This window comes from Pinus tabuliformis, chromosome 5_2 (assembly GCF_031772625.1).
Source record: "Pinus tabuliformis cultivar Carrire ecotype Pingquan chromosome 5_2, CPIR1, whole genome shotgun sequence".
Classification (NCBI taxonomy): domain Eukaryota; kingdom Viridiplantae; phylum Streptophyta; class Pinopsida; order Pinales; family Pinaceae; genus Pinus; species Pinus tabuliformis.
Window position 1 is genome coordinate 96831916 of NC_142306.1, and position 15476 is coordinate 96847391.

Consider the following 15476-nt stretch of genomic DNA (forward strand, 5'->3'; position numbering starts at 1 on the left):
AGTGGCAGCCAATTAAATTTGATCCTGGATCGGTTCAGGATAACTCTCACCAGTTACTAATTATCCTAGATTTAAAAAAATAAAAAATTAAAAAATTAAATTTTGAGTGCATTAGCAACTAATTATACGAATCTTCCAGCACATAAGCGCGACGAACCCAAAAATGAAGTGGAACAACGGGAGCATTCATATGTTGCAGAATTCACACCATCTAAACCACAATTCGTTGTGTCTCTTACAAAAAAAGCAATTACAATTTCATATTTTAAATCCCATTTCAATCTCTTAAGATGTTAAACTATCTTCTGAATAATATTTGGACGAAAAACCTTTATTATGAGACATCATCATGTAGTCGTCTCCTCCATTTTCTTTCAAGGAAGTTCCATCATCTTGTTGCCTTGGAGTTCTTAAAATAATTGAGTTGTTGTTCAAACTAACCCAATCATTCTACTTTCAACTCCTGAAACCAAAACTAATACAATGATCATTAGAGTGAAATTTTGACATATATTTTTCTAATCTCTTTCCCAGAAATCGTATCTTACTCTCCAAATGACCATCAATCTCAGTTATGTCATCTTTCACGTCTGAACAGTCGTTGCAAATTTTCATGATCTGTCGTCTTTTTCCTGTGATTCTTCTAATAAATCCTAGATAACAACCTCACTCTCCCCACTTTCTCTTTTGATACATCGCTCAATCACAAGTCATCTAAAGCACAATCATACAAGGATTTCAATGTGAATTAACATCTGCTTTTTAATGCAATATAGCGGTTATAACGATGGCATTATTTTGAGTTTTTGAATTAACTAAAATAGGCTGAAGAAGCTGAAGCACATTCCCCTTTGCAAACCAACATATTCTAGATTAAGGTCCATAATTACCTTATTGCACATTATTTACAATACCAATTGCCAACAAAACTCTCTCCATCGTATATTTATCCATTAGCGCAAGGCCAACACTAGTATCCCAAAGAAGAACCAAGCTTCAGAGAAGATAGCAACAAACACCAACATTGCGAGGTCGATCTATATTTGGCACCAGACGTTATAATATTAAAGTCAAAAATGGTTATCACCCCAATTACCAAGCCTCCTTTGAAATGTCATGATCTACTTATTTAGGTAGAAGTGTTTCCAATTCATACCATTTCTTTTAAATTCTTGACTTTGCAGCGCCATCACCATTTTCACTTTAAAGTGCATCTTGGAACCATACTTCCATATCTAACTTGAGGTTGAGATTGACACTCCGCTTTTAATTACACAAGTAATCAAGAAACTTTAAAAATGGGAAGTCTTAGGTGATATTTTGTAAATAGACATAAAAAGTAACGCATATCCTTTCATTTGGTTGTTTGTCACCTATAATCTTATTATAATAATATTAGAGGCTCTTAAACTACTGCAAGTGCTATCATAAATACGAGTGGACTGTATGTGCTTTCTGGTTTGGAAGTTGTAATAAGTAACCATGAATTGACGAGTTATTTCACAAATTCGAAACTAAAAACTCTTGCAAAATAAATAGAATTTTTTCTTCCTTCGAACACCAGTTGACAAGGTGTTTTAATAGCCCTTCACATGTTCCTCCTCTCAAAAAGGACAAATTTATCCAGCTCTGCGACATTCCCCATGAAATGTAAACATATTCGAGAGCTTTCTCCTTGTAATGAAATAGGACATTCATACTCTCTCTCGCAAGGCTTCGTCCAACTGCCAGCTAAATATCTACTGCCCATTCTATTGCTTAGATACGTATTGAATATAGAGATGAATAAGAATAATCACCAATATTAGTTTCCGGAATAATAATTATTACCATTGCTTAAATATCCATTCTTCTTTGGGGATTTTACCATCAATCTATAGTCTCCATATAGCTTAGTTGCTATGTACCAGCATATAGCATCTCCTCTTCTAATATTGAATATGAATATAAGCTTCCGCTTCAGTGCTGATGAAACCATTAAATTAGCTAAATGGGTTGCAAAGGCTTCGTTTCCTCAAAAACCGACCTTGCGCTTGCTTTGGCATGTGTGAAGAATTCACCACAATGATGATTCGAAACAACAACCACCGATGTTGGGCATGTTTTAATGTAAACTACCATGTTATTATTGTTATGATCATAACAACTACAGCAAGGAACACCTTGAAGGTGATTGAAAAGAAAAAGGAAACATAACCTTTCCTTTGCAAAATCTTAGAATTAATAACCAATGTTGATTCTTATATTGGGATTGTATTTTCCAATGAAAATGGGTAAGAGTTGTTGGGTGCAGGAATTGTGCTTAAGCAAACTCTTTAACACTTAATTGTCAATCCAGGGGTTTCGTAAACTTAAAGATGAAGCACAGGTAATGCTAGAAGTGGTATGAACTTTTCCTATTCCTAACCCTACTTCTTAAAGGAAATGCTTGCAGAATCAAACAGAAAATAATCATAAAGCCAATTAACACCAAGGCAACTCCAGTGCTGGAATGTAAAAGACAATTTGCAAGTAAATCAGGTAAAGGAATTTTCACACGACTAAAATAATCTTAAATCATGAAATGAAATGCTATGTTCATCTTCAGATGGACGGCTAACAGTCTGACAAGTGGGCCCTTGCGGAGTTCTGTCTTCCTCTTGATCTTCCTTCCACACAAACAACTTGTTCTTTCACTGTTGCAATCTACTTGCACTAACGTAGGTACAGTGTCTCCGTGTAAAAGTATGTTTGACCTTCCTTACTGAAGACTTATGTCTTAGTGAAGGTGTTCTAAGCCTCAGGGCTTAGAGCACTCTGTTTCTGTGACAAGAGACCAGCTCTTGCACCGAGGCAGAGTTTCCTTCACCCAGTTTCCAAATTACTTTCGAAAAGACTAAAAGATGTGCTGAAAAAGAATTGCAACCGTAAATGAAATCCTGAAGTAAATTATCTTTGAAAAATAAAATGCTTTAATTCATTAAACCTTGCAAAGGAAATAAACTTCATGAAATAAAAGCAATTCAAAGGAATCAAACAATAGTCTAAGTGTTTTGCATGTGTTAATTAACTTTGGTAATCCACTCAAAATGCTTATGTTCTTTGCAAGTATAACATGTTCATGATAAGTTTATGCAACTGCTTTCAGATCCTCTAAAGAGATACCTTTAATGCTGAAGATAGTTCCTAAAGTTAACAATTCATTCACTTGCAAAATAACTTGAAATAATATGCAGGGAAGTAATTCAATGTTCGCTACAAAACGAATGACTGAACCAAAGTGCAAGCAACCACATGCATTGGTGCAGGAAAGAGTTCTTTGCACGATCCGATTGAAAGCGAGTTAAGACAAGGATTAAGAGTAAAGAAAATGTGAGAAATGAATTTCATAAACGAAATAGACTCAGCTAACTCTCAAACCACGGATCCATTTCACACTTTAACTACAAAATAAATTTACATCAGAATCTCAGAAATAAATATTAAAATTGTAACATCACATAGCTACAAAGGAAATATTCACACTATCTTTCTGAGTAACGAAAGTACGAGGGATAAACGAGATGGGTTGGTTGGGCCCTAGCCAACCATCTCGTTCCCCTTCTAAGGAACGAAAAAGCTCAGCGCTTCAAATATACATCAAAGATAAATTAGACACTGTGTATGAAAATCATGGCAGTGCTCTTGTATTACTCAATTCGGCAAATGTACATAACAGAGCAAGTCCAGCCCTAGAGCTGAGGCAATAACCAGATTACATAGAATGAAGTTATAGTCAATGGTTCACTAGCCAATCCTACCTATGATCTATATTTTATACATCCTTTCGGCCCTAGCCGTTTTCACTAATTACAGACATTTTCTTATTCATACCTTTTGGCCGAACAGACTAGAAACTGAAATTACAAAATCAGCCAACAGTTATAATGCACATGTATCTCTCTTGGCCATAACCTAACTTTGGAAAAAATTCCCTGATTGCGCACCACCTGTTATCCTTCTTCAATTCATTAGCAACTAAACTCGGAGTCAAGAATCGAAACCCATCCTCGTGGAAGATTTGGGTCTCAGAAATCTTGGACAGTCTTTGTGGCGGTGCAAGAATCTTCCTGCACTAGTCATACTCATTCATAATTAATACTAAGTTCCATGATTACTCTAGAAAATTAACATGAGTTACAAGAGGTATGTAAATAGGCATGAAATCCGTATAAAAATGATTAATAAAGTGATGTAATAAATCTTAATGTAAAATATGAGCATGTGCAGGAATGGGTAGCTATCTTGGACTAGTGCAGGAAAGAGGGGTCTTTATTGAGATAAAACAGAGGCTAATATTTATGCAAATGGGATAGAAATAGGACAATTTGGGACACCAACATCCTCCCATTCCTAATATGGTGTGTGTCCTCACACAACGTTTTACCTTCTGCAAAAAATCCTCAAAAATGAATGGCCAACTCCTTAGTCCTGAACTTCAATGTTTATTCTTGCTTTCACTATCTTCGGATTCTTGTCTCAGGCTTTTCGCAGCTGCTTAGTCACCTTCTTGAGGCATTTATAGAATTTGGAAGCCCGATACTTCCATACCTTTACTTGTTGCTTCTGCCTTTTTACCTCTGCGAGTAACTCCACCTCACTCTGCTTCTGCCAACTCTGCTCCTTCATGACCTGGTTCAAAGCCTCCAAGTCATGAACTTGTTGCTCCAGATCTACTATTCTGTTGTTGAGGTAGAGAGTGGAGGGTGTTGTGCTAAGATCTTCAGGTGTGAATGTCTTCTCTGCCACAGACTTGAAACAGGTCCCATCATCATCAAGGTCAAGGTTGTCGAATGTCTGCCTTATGACATCACCGAGGGTTTCTACACTCAGGGTTTTCTTGTCACTGAGGGTTTTGATGCCCTCCACAATCTTTGTGCCAAGGGTTTCAGTACCTTGTGCACTCAATTCCTCAGGGCTCTTGATACCCTGTTCTTCCAGTTTCTCAGGGGATTCAACACCCTATCTTTCCAACTCAATAGGGGTTTTGGTTCCCCATTCTTCTACAACCACAGGAGCTTTAGTACACTATTCTTCTAAAACTGCAAGGTCTTCAGTACCCTGACCTTCTAAAACTGCAGGGTCTTCAGTACCCTGACCTTCTAAAACAATAAGGGCTTCAGTACCTTGCTCCTCGAAATCATTAAGGGTCTCCATGTCTGGTCCATTGAAATTATCAAGGGTCTCTGCATGTTGTTCCTCTTCATCCTCACGGCCCTCTGCTTGAACTTCACCAGTATTCGGTGTCATTTCCCTGCTCCTTAACCTGCTGACAAATGTTGACAGCAAGATGTCATCTTCTGCATTCTCTTCATCTTCCATAGTGTGTGCCACTGCATCTGCAAGCACCGAGAGACTATGAACTGTAGGGGAAACTTGGGGTGATTCATCGATTACAATTGGAGAATTTGACTGGTTCGTCCCTTGGGAGACAGTCTTCCTCCTCATCGAGGTTCTGGTCTTCCTCTTCTTTGATGCGGGAGGAGTATTTCCAACGGCCTTCTTCTCTACTTGCACTGGTGTACTTTCATTTCGCTGCTTGGCAGGAGATGATGTCTCTGCCTTCCTCTTCTTACTTGTACTTGTGCTAGCAAACTTCTCTGCACCCCTTGGTCGAAATTCTTTAAGAAATGCTCCCCACATTACTCCCTTTTCTTCCAACCTATTCTTGACCAGAATTGTGATAAGCCTATGATGGTAGATCTTGGTCACAACTTGGTTTGCATTTCCACTCTGCATGCCCTTCGTCGTCTTTTCAAGACTCCTGAGCAAGTAGTAGGGAAATTAATTAATTTTCTTGACTCGAAATGCAGCACTAACCGAAGGTGGTATACAAACGCCTATGTATATCGTCCTTCCCCAGTTACGAATTTTTGTAGTATAAACAACAGGTCTCGCCACTTCCCGACAATGGAATTATGTGGAAGTCCCTTCCTCCATTCGACCTTAATTTTCTTGTCAAACACGAACCGGTGCCAACGTTTCTTCGCAAACCGCTCCTTTTTAAACCAGTGCTCTCCTGTAAGTGGCAGGCCTGTGGCTTATGCAATAAACTCCTCTGTAATTTTGAACTTCAATGACCCGACCCTGGCTCGACCTCCCTTGAATGTCCTTGCGAACTCTAGTACCACAGCCATGTCGAACCTGTCAAACTTCTGTAGGAATGGCAGGAACCCAGATTCTTGCAATAGTGCAATATTGTTCCTGTACTCTATGGTTTGTTTAATCTCCTACAAAGACAGCAGCTCACTCCTCACAGGTGCCATTTCGAACTACACTTCACCCTCTCTAATCACACCTTTGAAGGAATTTTTGAGTGACTCCAACGTTCGCCGAGAGTTTTATGCTGAAGGTTCATCGGCCTCCATCTTTTCAGACCCACTCACCCGGCTATGATGGAACAACCCCCCCATATCAGGTGTTGATTCGTGTCAGCCCGCTATGGGTGAATCGTAATGATTGGATGCAATGGTGGTATAGGCGGTGATGGCGCAACGGCTACAATGATCGGATTACGGGTAAGCTAATAATGGTCAGGCAATGCAGAATTATTTCAAGGAGGGTGAATGCAGGTTATCGGACAATAGTACCATCCCACAATCAACATCATAATTTAATCAATACATACTTCAGCACCTATTAAAAATATTAGATTTCAAACCCTATATATCTTGCACTTTAAAGATTTTTCCTAGGTTAGTAAATAATGAAACAGAGCATCTATTAAAACATGGAACGATATAACATATCAATACACATGTAAAGGAAAGTACAAGTCCATAAATATCCTTGATAAACCACTCCAAGACTATGTAAATTTCTTTCACAGACAGTTGTGTTTCTGTACTAAACATGCTTGCACTGTGTTGTGCTTGTACTGTGTTGTGCTTGCACCAGAGACTTTCATCAAAACAGAGAATTTTATAGGACATACTTCTGTAGCTAGAATTAAAAAAAAATTCCTCGTTATACAAGAAAAAATTATTTGCCATACTTCGGTGTTTCTCGAACATGCCTTCTGGATTGACTACATCAAATTCTGCAATCAATTTATGAGGGAATAAAGAAGTGGGAAAGGGGTAAATTTTTTAGAATGGGAAGAAATATTACAGCAGGGTTTTCAGAAACAATATCACCAAGAGGGATAAATGAAATGGGATGTGGAAAAAAATTCAAGGGAAAAGAGGGATTTTACGAAATCAGGAAAGGGTATTCTCTCAGAAGAAAGAGGAAGGTAATTCATTGAGGATTTCAGAAAAGAAACTAGTGGAAAATTTCGAAATGGGAAATAGAAGAAAGACAACATTTTTACCTTGAAATCTACCTGCACTGGTGCAGGAAAAAAATAACTGCAGTAGGAAGTAAGCATTTACTTGGATAAAAAATGTTCATTCTAGTTACCCCAAACTTGGGTAAGTGCTCAGTTTCATGAACCTGCTTCTTCTTGGTGGCAACCAGCATATCTAAAAATCAAGTAACATTCCCTTTTTATTAAAAATTTGATTTTCCTGCCAACATGCTGGTTTTCAGGTTGATCCTTCTGTAATCATGTCAATCAACTGATTTTCATAATTACAGGAATTTTTTTTCTTTTTATACTTTTTATTTTTGTCATTTTTTTCTTTTTATTTTTCTTTTATTATTTTTCAATAAGGACAAGAAGGAATCAATTCTTCAACAGGTTGGTGTTACCACCTACCAACTCCTTTTCAAATGGTTGTTGGACTTGCTGCATAAAATCTCCTTTAGTAAGGGGCTGAAAATATACCTTCAATCTATGCCCATTTACTAGGAAAATAGAATTTGTCCATCAACAGTTTTGATTTCTACCACTCCATTTTCGAACACGTTGACCACCTCATAAGGTCCCATCTAGCATGTATGGAATTTCTCTTTAAAATATTTGAATCTTGAATCGTAAACAAGTACCCAATCACCTAGATGGAATTGCTTCTTCTGAATGGACTTGTCATGCCACTTCTTGCACTGTTGTTGAACCAAAATGTTCTGTTAAACAACATCCCTTTGGAATTCATCTAACTCGTTTAATTGTAGAAGATGTTGTTGTTGTGCTTCAGAGAGATCTAGTCCCAATTGGACTGCAGTCCTGAAAGTCTTGATCTGGAATTCTATCGGAAAGAGGACTTGTTTCCCATACACCATCTCATATGGTGTGTGTCCTGTGCTATTTCTCCAAGTGGTTCAATAGGCCCATAATGCTTCTGGTAATTTGTCAGCCCAATCCTTTCTATGCATGTTTACCGTCTTTGTGAGGATGGACTCAATCACCTTATTTGTGGACTCCACTTGACCATTTTCTTGTGGGTGATATGGTGTAGATTTCCTATGTCGTATTTTGTACTGCTCCATCACACCCTGTACCAGATTAGAAATAAACTACAGTCCATTGTCAAAAACAATTTCTCTAGGCACACCAAATCTAGTAAAGATTTCAGTAAAAATAAAATCAACAACAACTCTTTCAGTAGCAAAAGAAACAACTTTAGCTTCTACCCATTTTGTAACAAAATCTGTACAAACCAAAATATGCTTTTTATTTGATGATGTTGGATTTATTGGTCCTACGAAATCAATGGCCCACTTTTCAAAAAGCTCAATCATAACCTGAGGACATAAAAGAATTTCATTGGTTTGATTAGGCTAGCCAATTCCCTGACAGCTATCACACCGCTTGACATATTGTTTGGCATCCTTGAACAAGGAAGGCCAAAAGTAGCCAACTCATAACACTTTGTATGCAGTCCACTTATAGGAGAAGTGACCCCCACAAGGTTCATCATGGGAAGATTTAAGATATCAAACACTTCTTCCTCTCTTACACATCTACGAATAATGAGATCTGCTCTGGTGTAAAAGAGGTCTCCTTGGATCCAGGAATATGCAGCACTTTTCTGAATGATATTCCACTTTTCACGGGCGGATAAGTGAGGTGGTAATTTTCCAGTGACTAAATAGTTAGCTATGTCAGTAAACCATGGGGATTTTGTTGACACAAAAAAAATATGTTCATCAGAAAAATCATCATCAAGAGGAATTGTTTCACCAAAATTATTTAATCTTGAAAGGTAATCTGCTACTACATTTGATTTTCCTGATCTATCAACAATAGTAATATTAAATTCTTGTAATAATAGCAACCACCTAGTCACTCTACCGCTAGTTAATGGTTTATTCATCAAATATCTTATTGCGGAATGGTCAGTATGTACAAAGACTTCATATCCTATAATATAATGTCTTAATTTATTAATAGAAAAAATTACAGTGAAAAACTCTTTCTCAGTAACCATATAATTGAGTTCAGTGGGTGACAAATTTTTACTAATGAAATAAATAACATAAGATTGTTTGTCTTCTTCTTGTCCTAAAGTTGCGCCAATAGCAGTATCTAAGGCATCAAAGGAAATATGGAATGGCAGGGACCAATTTGGTCCTATCAAAACTGGTGCGTAGACTAATTTTTCCTTCAATTCCTCAAAGGACTGTTGACAAGCTATGGACCAAGAAAACTCACTATCTTTAGCCAAAATTCGGAAAAGGGGGGTAGCTATCCTTGAGAAATTCTCAATGAATCTCCTATAGTAGCCTGCATGACCTAGATTCCCTTTGAGTTTTGGGTATAGGAAGACTCAAAATGATTTTTATTTTTGCAGGGTCAACCTGGATATCTTTGTCGGAAATAAGATGGCCAAGGACCACTCCCGCCTTGCACATTAATCTACATTTCATGTCACTCAAGGTGAGATGAGCTTCTTGGCAGCGAAGAAGCACTTTTTCTAAATTTTTGAGGGCTTCCTGAAATGAATCACCAAACACAAAGAAGTCATCCATATAGATTTCTACGCAATCAAGGTCAGCAAAAATTGCCAAGACTGCCCTTTGAAAGGTAGTCAGGGCATTACATAGTCCAAAGGGAAGCACTCGGTAAGAAAATGTACCCCATGGACATGTAAAAGTGGTTTTGTCTTAATCCTTGGGTACTATCTGTATCTGGTTATATCTGCTAAAGCCGTCTAGAAAAGAAAAGTACTTCTTACTAGCAAGGGTATCGAGTACCTGATCAATGAAAGGAAGGGGGAAGTAATCTTTGAGAGTGGCTTTATTCAATTCTATGTAGTCAATACAAATGCGCCATCTCCCATCTTTCTTTGGGACCAATACTAATAGAGAGACCCACTGGCTGTCATAAATGGGATAGATAAAATCAGTATCTAAGAGTTTTTGCAATTCTTCCTTTACAACGTCTCTTAGAGCTAGGTTCATTCGCCTTTGGGGTTGTTGGACAGGTCGGGCTCCATTATGAATATAGATATGGTGTGTACAAGTTTCAGGAGGGATGCCTTTCATATCTTCATAACCTCATGCAAAGGCATCGAGATGGTTTCGCAACAAACTCACAAGCTGCTTTTGCTAAGAAGGATCCAAGTCTGAACTGATATACAAGGATTTACCTGGACTAATCTCAACAAGAGTAGTATCGGGCTCAAGAGTACACAAAGGTGTCGCTAGAGATGGTGATGATGGAGGTAGAGAGTCATATCTTTCTTGAAAATATAAACTAAAAATCTGACTTAATGACTCGTACTTAGGCATGGTGTCTAGATTATTCAGGAAGTCTTGAATCTCACCCTCTTGTGAGGACTCAGCATTCTGATGTATCAAGGAAACAGGCTGAGCCTCCTCATCACTACTGTAGTCTAACCATAGAGTGCCTTGGAGCTCCTGAATGGATCTAGTGGGTGGATATAAGGTGACTTTCTTTCTAGAATCTCCATGGGAAATATACATATCACCAGAACAACATCTGATATAAGAATCAGCCGTAGCAAGCCATGGTCATCCCAAGATCAAGGGATGCCCTCCCACAGGATTCTTTGGTTGAAGCATAATGAAATCTATGGGATATTCCCAAGAATCTAGGGAAATGACCACATCATCCAACACCCCTTCTGAATTGATTTTAGATCTATCCGCCAATTCAAGCACAGTGGGGAGTAGGACGAATATGGACCAATCCAAGTTGATCCATGGTTTGCTTGGTCATAACATTAATGGTTGCCCCTAGGTCTATAAGTACATTAGAGACAAGAACATCACCTATTTGAATAGAGACAATAGGGTTTCTAAGGTCAGTATATTTTTCCATGTGCATACACCTCGTCATTAACTTTGCTACTCTACCAACAAATTGAATGGTTTGGGGTTCCAATCTTCTCCTTCCTGGCTTCTTGAGACAGAGTTCCCTAATGATTTTTTTATAGATGGGGATCTCTTTGATATATTGGAGCAAAGGTACCCTTGTGAAAAGGTTCCTAAGCTCAAAAGCTAGGCTAGACTCAGGAATGGGGTCTTTCTTCTCCACAACTAACCTCTCTAGATAGGGAGGTCGATTGGAAGAAGATGATAAGGCTCAGAATGTACAGGGATACGTTGAATGGTGTCATATTTTTCAAAATGGTCAGGAGTTTCCTCCTCTCCTTTCTCATCGATAATCACCATTGGCTACTTTTGATTTTCTGAGGTTACTACCTTCCCTGATCTCAATTGGAGATCATTGACTCCAACTGGCATAGTCTGAAATATGGATGAAGAAAGCGGGATCATAGAATGGATCATTTGTACCGCTTTATTATTAGGGTTGGGTAAAGGTTGAGCAAGTAGTTGAGAAGGCCGAAACGGTGGAGGTAAAGGTAATGGTGGCATAGGTTGACTTAGTTGAGGTAATGATGGTTGAGGCATTGGGTAAGGTTCATATGTAAGATGGTATGATTGCATAGATGTGGGATAGGAATGATGTAAATGATGTGAATGGTTTGGCCCTCTCCATCTTTATTGCCAAGATTGGGAGGGTTGTCCATATTGATATTGATTCCCATGCTGCTAATGCTGAGAGTGACCAGTGTTAGGATAGTAATATGAGTGTGCATTATAACCAAAAAAATGTGGTGGAGGTTTAGGAACCATACCAGCACTTACCTGAGGCCAATTTCTTCGTGCTCCCATAGAATGCAGTGATTCAGCTTTAGGTTGTCCCCCTTCAAGTACATCTTTCAGCCTAGGTATGGAGGGACATTTTTCTATAGCATGGTTATCTACACAAATTGCACATTTATTTGTTTCTTTAATATCGAGAGGACATTCTCTTAATGGATGCTTTCTTCTAAAATAGACAATATCTCTTGCTCTTCTACAAGTTTTTGTTGAAACTTCAAAGAGTATTTGTTTACTAACAGTATTCATTATTTCAATTTTCATATTGTCCATTTTGTTTTCTAATCCAATAATCATAGCATTAGTAGATTCGGTTTTCCTATTTTTATTCTGAATTCCTTTACTAGATCTATATTGGATCCTCGATAATTTCATGCACAAGTCACAGATCTAATCAAAAGTTTTTTGAGCAATATCCCCATGTCCTAACAGATTTAAATTATTTATAGCATCATCAATAAGCCCATGTAAGAACAAGGTTCTAATGGTACTTAGATCAAATTTGTGTGTTACCTTTGGAGGATGAACAGGAATATCTCCAAGTGGTCCTCTAGCATCTCATCATCATTTTGCACAATAGTAAAGATTTCATCTTGAATATCTCTAGTTTTACAATATTCCTGATATTTCGATAAAAACACTCTCTTCATTTGCTCCCAATAATTTATAGTGTTTCCTCCTAGTCCCATGAACCAGCAGAGTGTTGCATCCTTGAGAGTTGCAAGAAACAACTTTAACGTTTAGGAATCGGATGAGTAATCATAACTTCTACACAAAACATCAAACTCAAATAAGAAAGAGTCTGGATCTTCATGTACCTTATCATAGAAATGAGGAAGAGTTGATTGTGAAATATTTTTCATTTGTACTTGTATATTAGGATTCGTAATCGGGAATCTGAAAGTGGATTGTTCCTCATTTACCTGATTTTCACCACTTCCTTCTACATGGTCTTCCATATCTACCATTGTTGTTCTTCCACACAAACCGCTCTCAATATGCTGAGAAGGTTGACTATGGATTCCAACAGTCCCCTTCTTCCCCTTTATGGGTTGTGTCACGCCTGGACCACTGCTACCAGATCCTAGGTGGACTGTTCCTATGTGATGAGCCTGAGTTTATTTGGACTTTCTGCCAATTCAAATCGCCTCTCCAGCAACGGCGCCAAAATGTTGGGTGCAGGAATTGTGCTTAAGCAAACTCCTCAACACTTAATTGTTAACCTGGGGGTTTCGTAAACTTAGAGACAAAGCACAGGTAATGCCAAAATTGGTATGAACTTTTCCTATTCCTAACCCTACTTCTTAAAGTAAATGCTTGCAGAATCAAACAGAAAATAATCGTAAAGGCAATTAACACCAAGGCAACTCTAGTGTTGGAATGTAAAAGGTAATTTACAAGTAAATCAAGTAAAGGAATTTTCACATGAATAAAACAATCTTAAATTCTGAAATGAAATGCTATGTTCATCTTCAGATGGATGGCTAATAGTTTGACAAGTGGGCCCTTGGAGAGTTTTTTCCTCCTGATCTTCCTTCCACACAAACAACCGGTTCTTGCACGGTTGCAATCCGCTTGCACTAGTGCAGGTACAGTGTCTCTGTGTAAAAGTATATTTGACCTTCCTTACTAAATACTTATGTCTTAGTGAAGGTGTTCTAAGCCTCAGGGCTTAGAGCACTCTGTTTCTATGACAAGAGACAAGCTCTTACACCGAAGCAGAGTTTCCTTCACCCAGTTTCCAAATTACTTTCGAAAAGACTGAAAGATGTGCTGAAAAAGAATTGCAACTATAAATGAAATCCTGAAGTAAATTATCTGTGAAAAAGAAAATGCTTTAATTCATTAAACCTTGCAAAGGAAATAAACTTCATGAAATAAAAGCAATTCAAAGGAATCAAACAGTAGTCTAAGTGTTTTGCATGTGTTAATTAACTTTGGTAATCCACTCAAAATGCTTATGTTCTTTGCAAGTATAACATGTTCATGATAAGTTTATGCAACTGCTTTCAAATCCCCTAAAGATGTACCTTTAATGCTAAAGAAAGTTACTAAAGTTAATGATTCATTCACTTGCAAAATAACTGGAATTAATATGCGGGTAAATAATTCAATGTTCACTGCAAAATGAATGACTGAACCAAAGTGCAGGCAACCGCATGCACTGGTGCAGGAAAGAGTTCCTTGCACGATCCAATCGAAAGCAAGTTAAGACAAGGATTGAGAGTAAAGAAAATGTGAGAAAGTAATTTCATAAATGAAATAGACTCATCTAACTCTCAAACCACGGATCCATTTCACACTTTAACTACAAAAGAAATTTACATCAAAATCTCATAAATAAATATTAAAACTGTAACATCACACAACTGCAAATAAAATATTCACACTGTCTTTCTGAGTAATGAAAGTACGAGGGGTAAACGAGCTGTGTTGGTTGGGCCCTAGCCAACCAGCTCGTTCCCCTTCTAAGGAACAAAAAAGCTCATCACTTCAAATATACATCAAAGATAAATTAGACATCATGTATGAAAATCATGGCAGTTCTCTTGTATTACTCGATTCAGAAAATGTACATAACAGAGCAAGTCCATCCCCAGAGCTGAGGTGATAACCAGATTACATAGAATGAAATTACAGTCGATGGTTCGCTAGCTAATCCTACCTATGATCTATATCTTATACATCCTTTCAGCCCTAGCCATTTTCACTAATTACAAACATTTTCTTATTTAGGCCTTTTTGTCGAACAGACTAGAAACCAAAATTACAAAATCAGCCAGCAATTATAATGCACATGTATCTCGCTTGGCCGTAACCTAACTTTGGAAAACATTCCCTGATTGCATGCCACCTGTTATCCTTCTTCAGTTCATCAGCAACTAAACTCGGAGTCAAGGATCGAGACTTGTCCTCAAGGAAGATTTATCTCTCGGAAATCTCGGACAATCTTCGTGGCAGTGCAGGAATCTACCTACACTAGTCATACTCATTCATAATTAATACTAAGTTCCACAATTACTCTAGGAAATTAACATGAGTTACAAGAGGTATAAAAATAGTCATGAAATCCATATAAAAATTATTAATAAAGTGTTGTAATAAATCTTAATGTAAAATAGGAGCATGTGCAGGAATGGGTAGCTATCTTGGACTAGTGCGGGAAAGAGGGGTCTTTATTGAGATAAAACAGAGGCTAATATTTATGGAAATGGGGTAGAAATAGGACAATTTAGGACACCAACAAGAGCCTCGGCTAAAAAGAACATTATTGAGAACCATGTAAGAAGGAATTTCAAGCTTTGAAGCTTCAATAAGAATCGGGATAACTTGATATTTTTCATGTTGTGCATATTTCTACATTTCATGTTCAGAGCAAGATTTTTAATATTACTACTTTTAGAGTCCTATATTTCATAGAATGACTTATTTGTAGCTGTAATTTT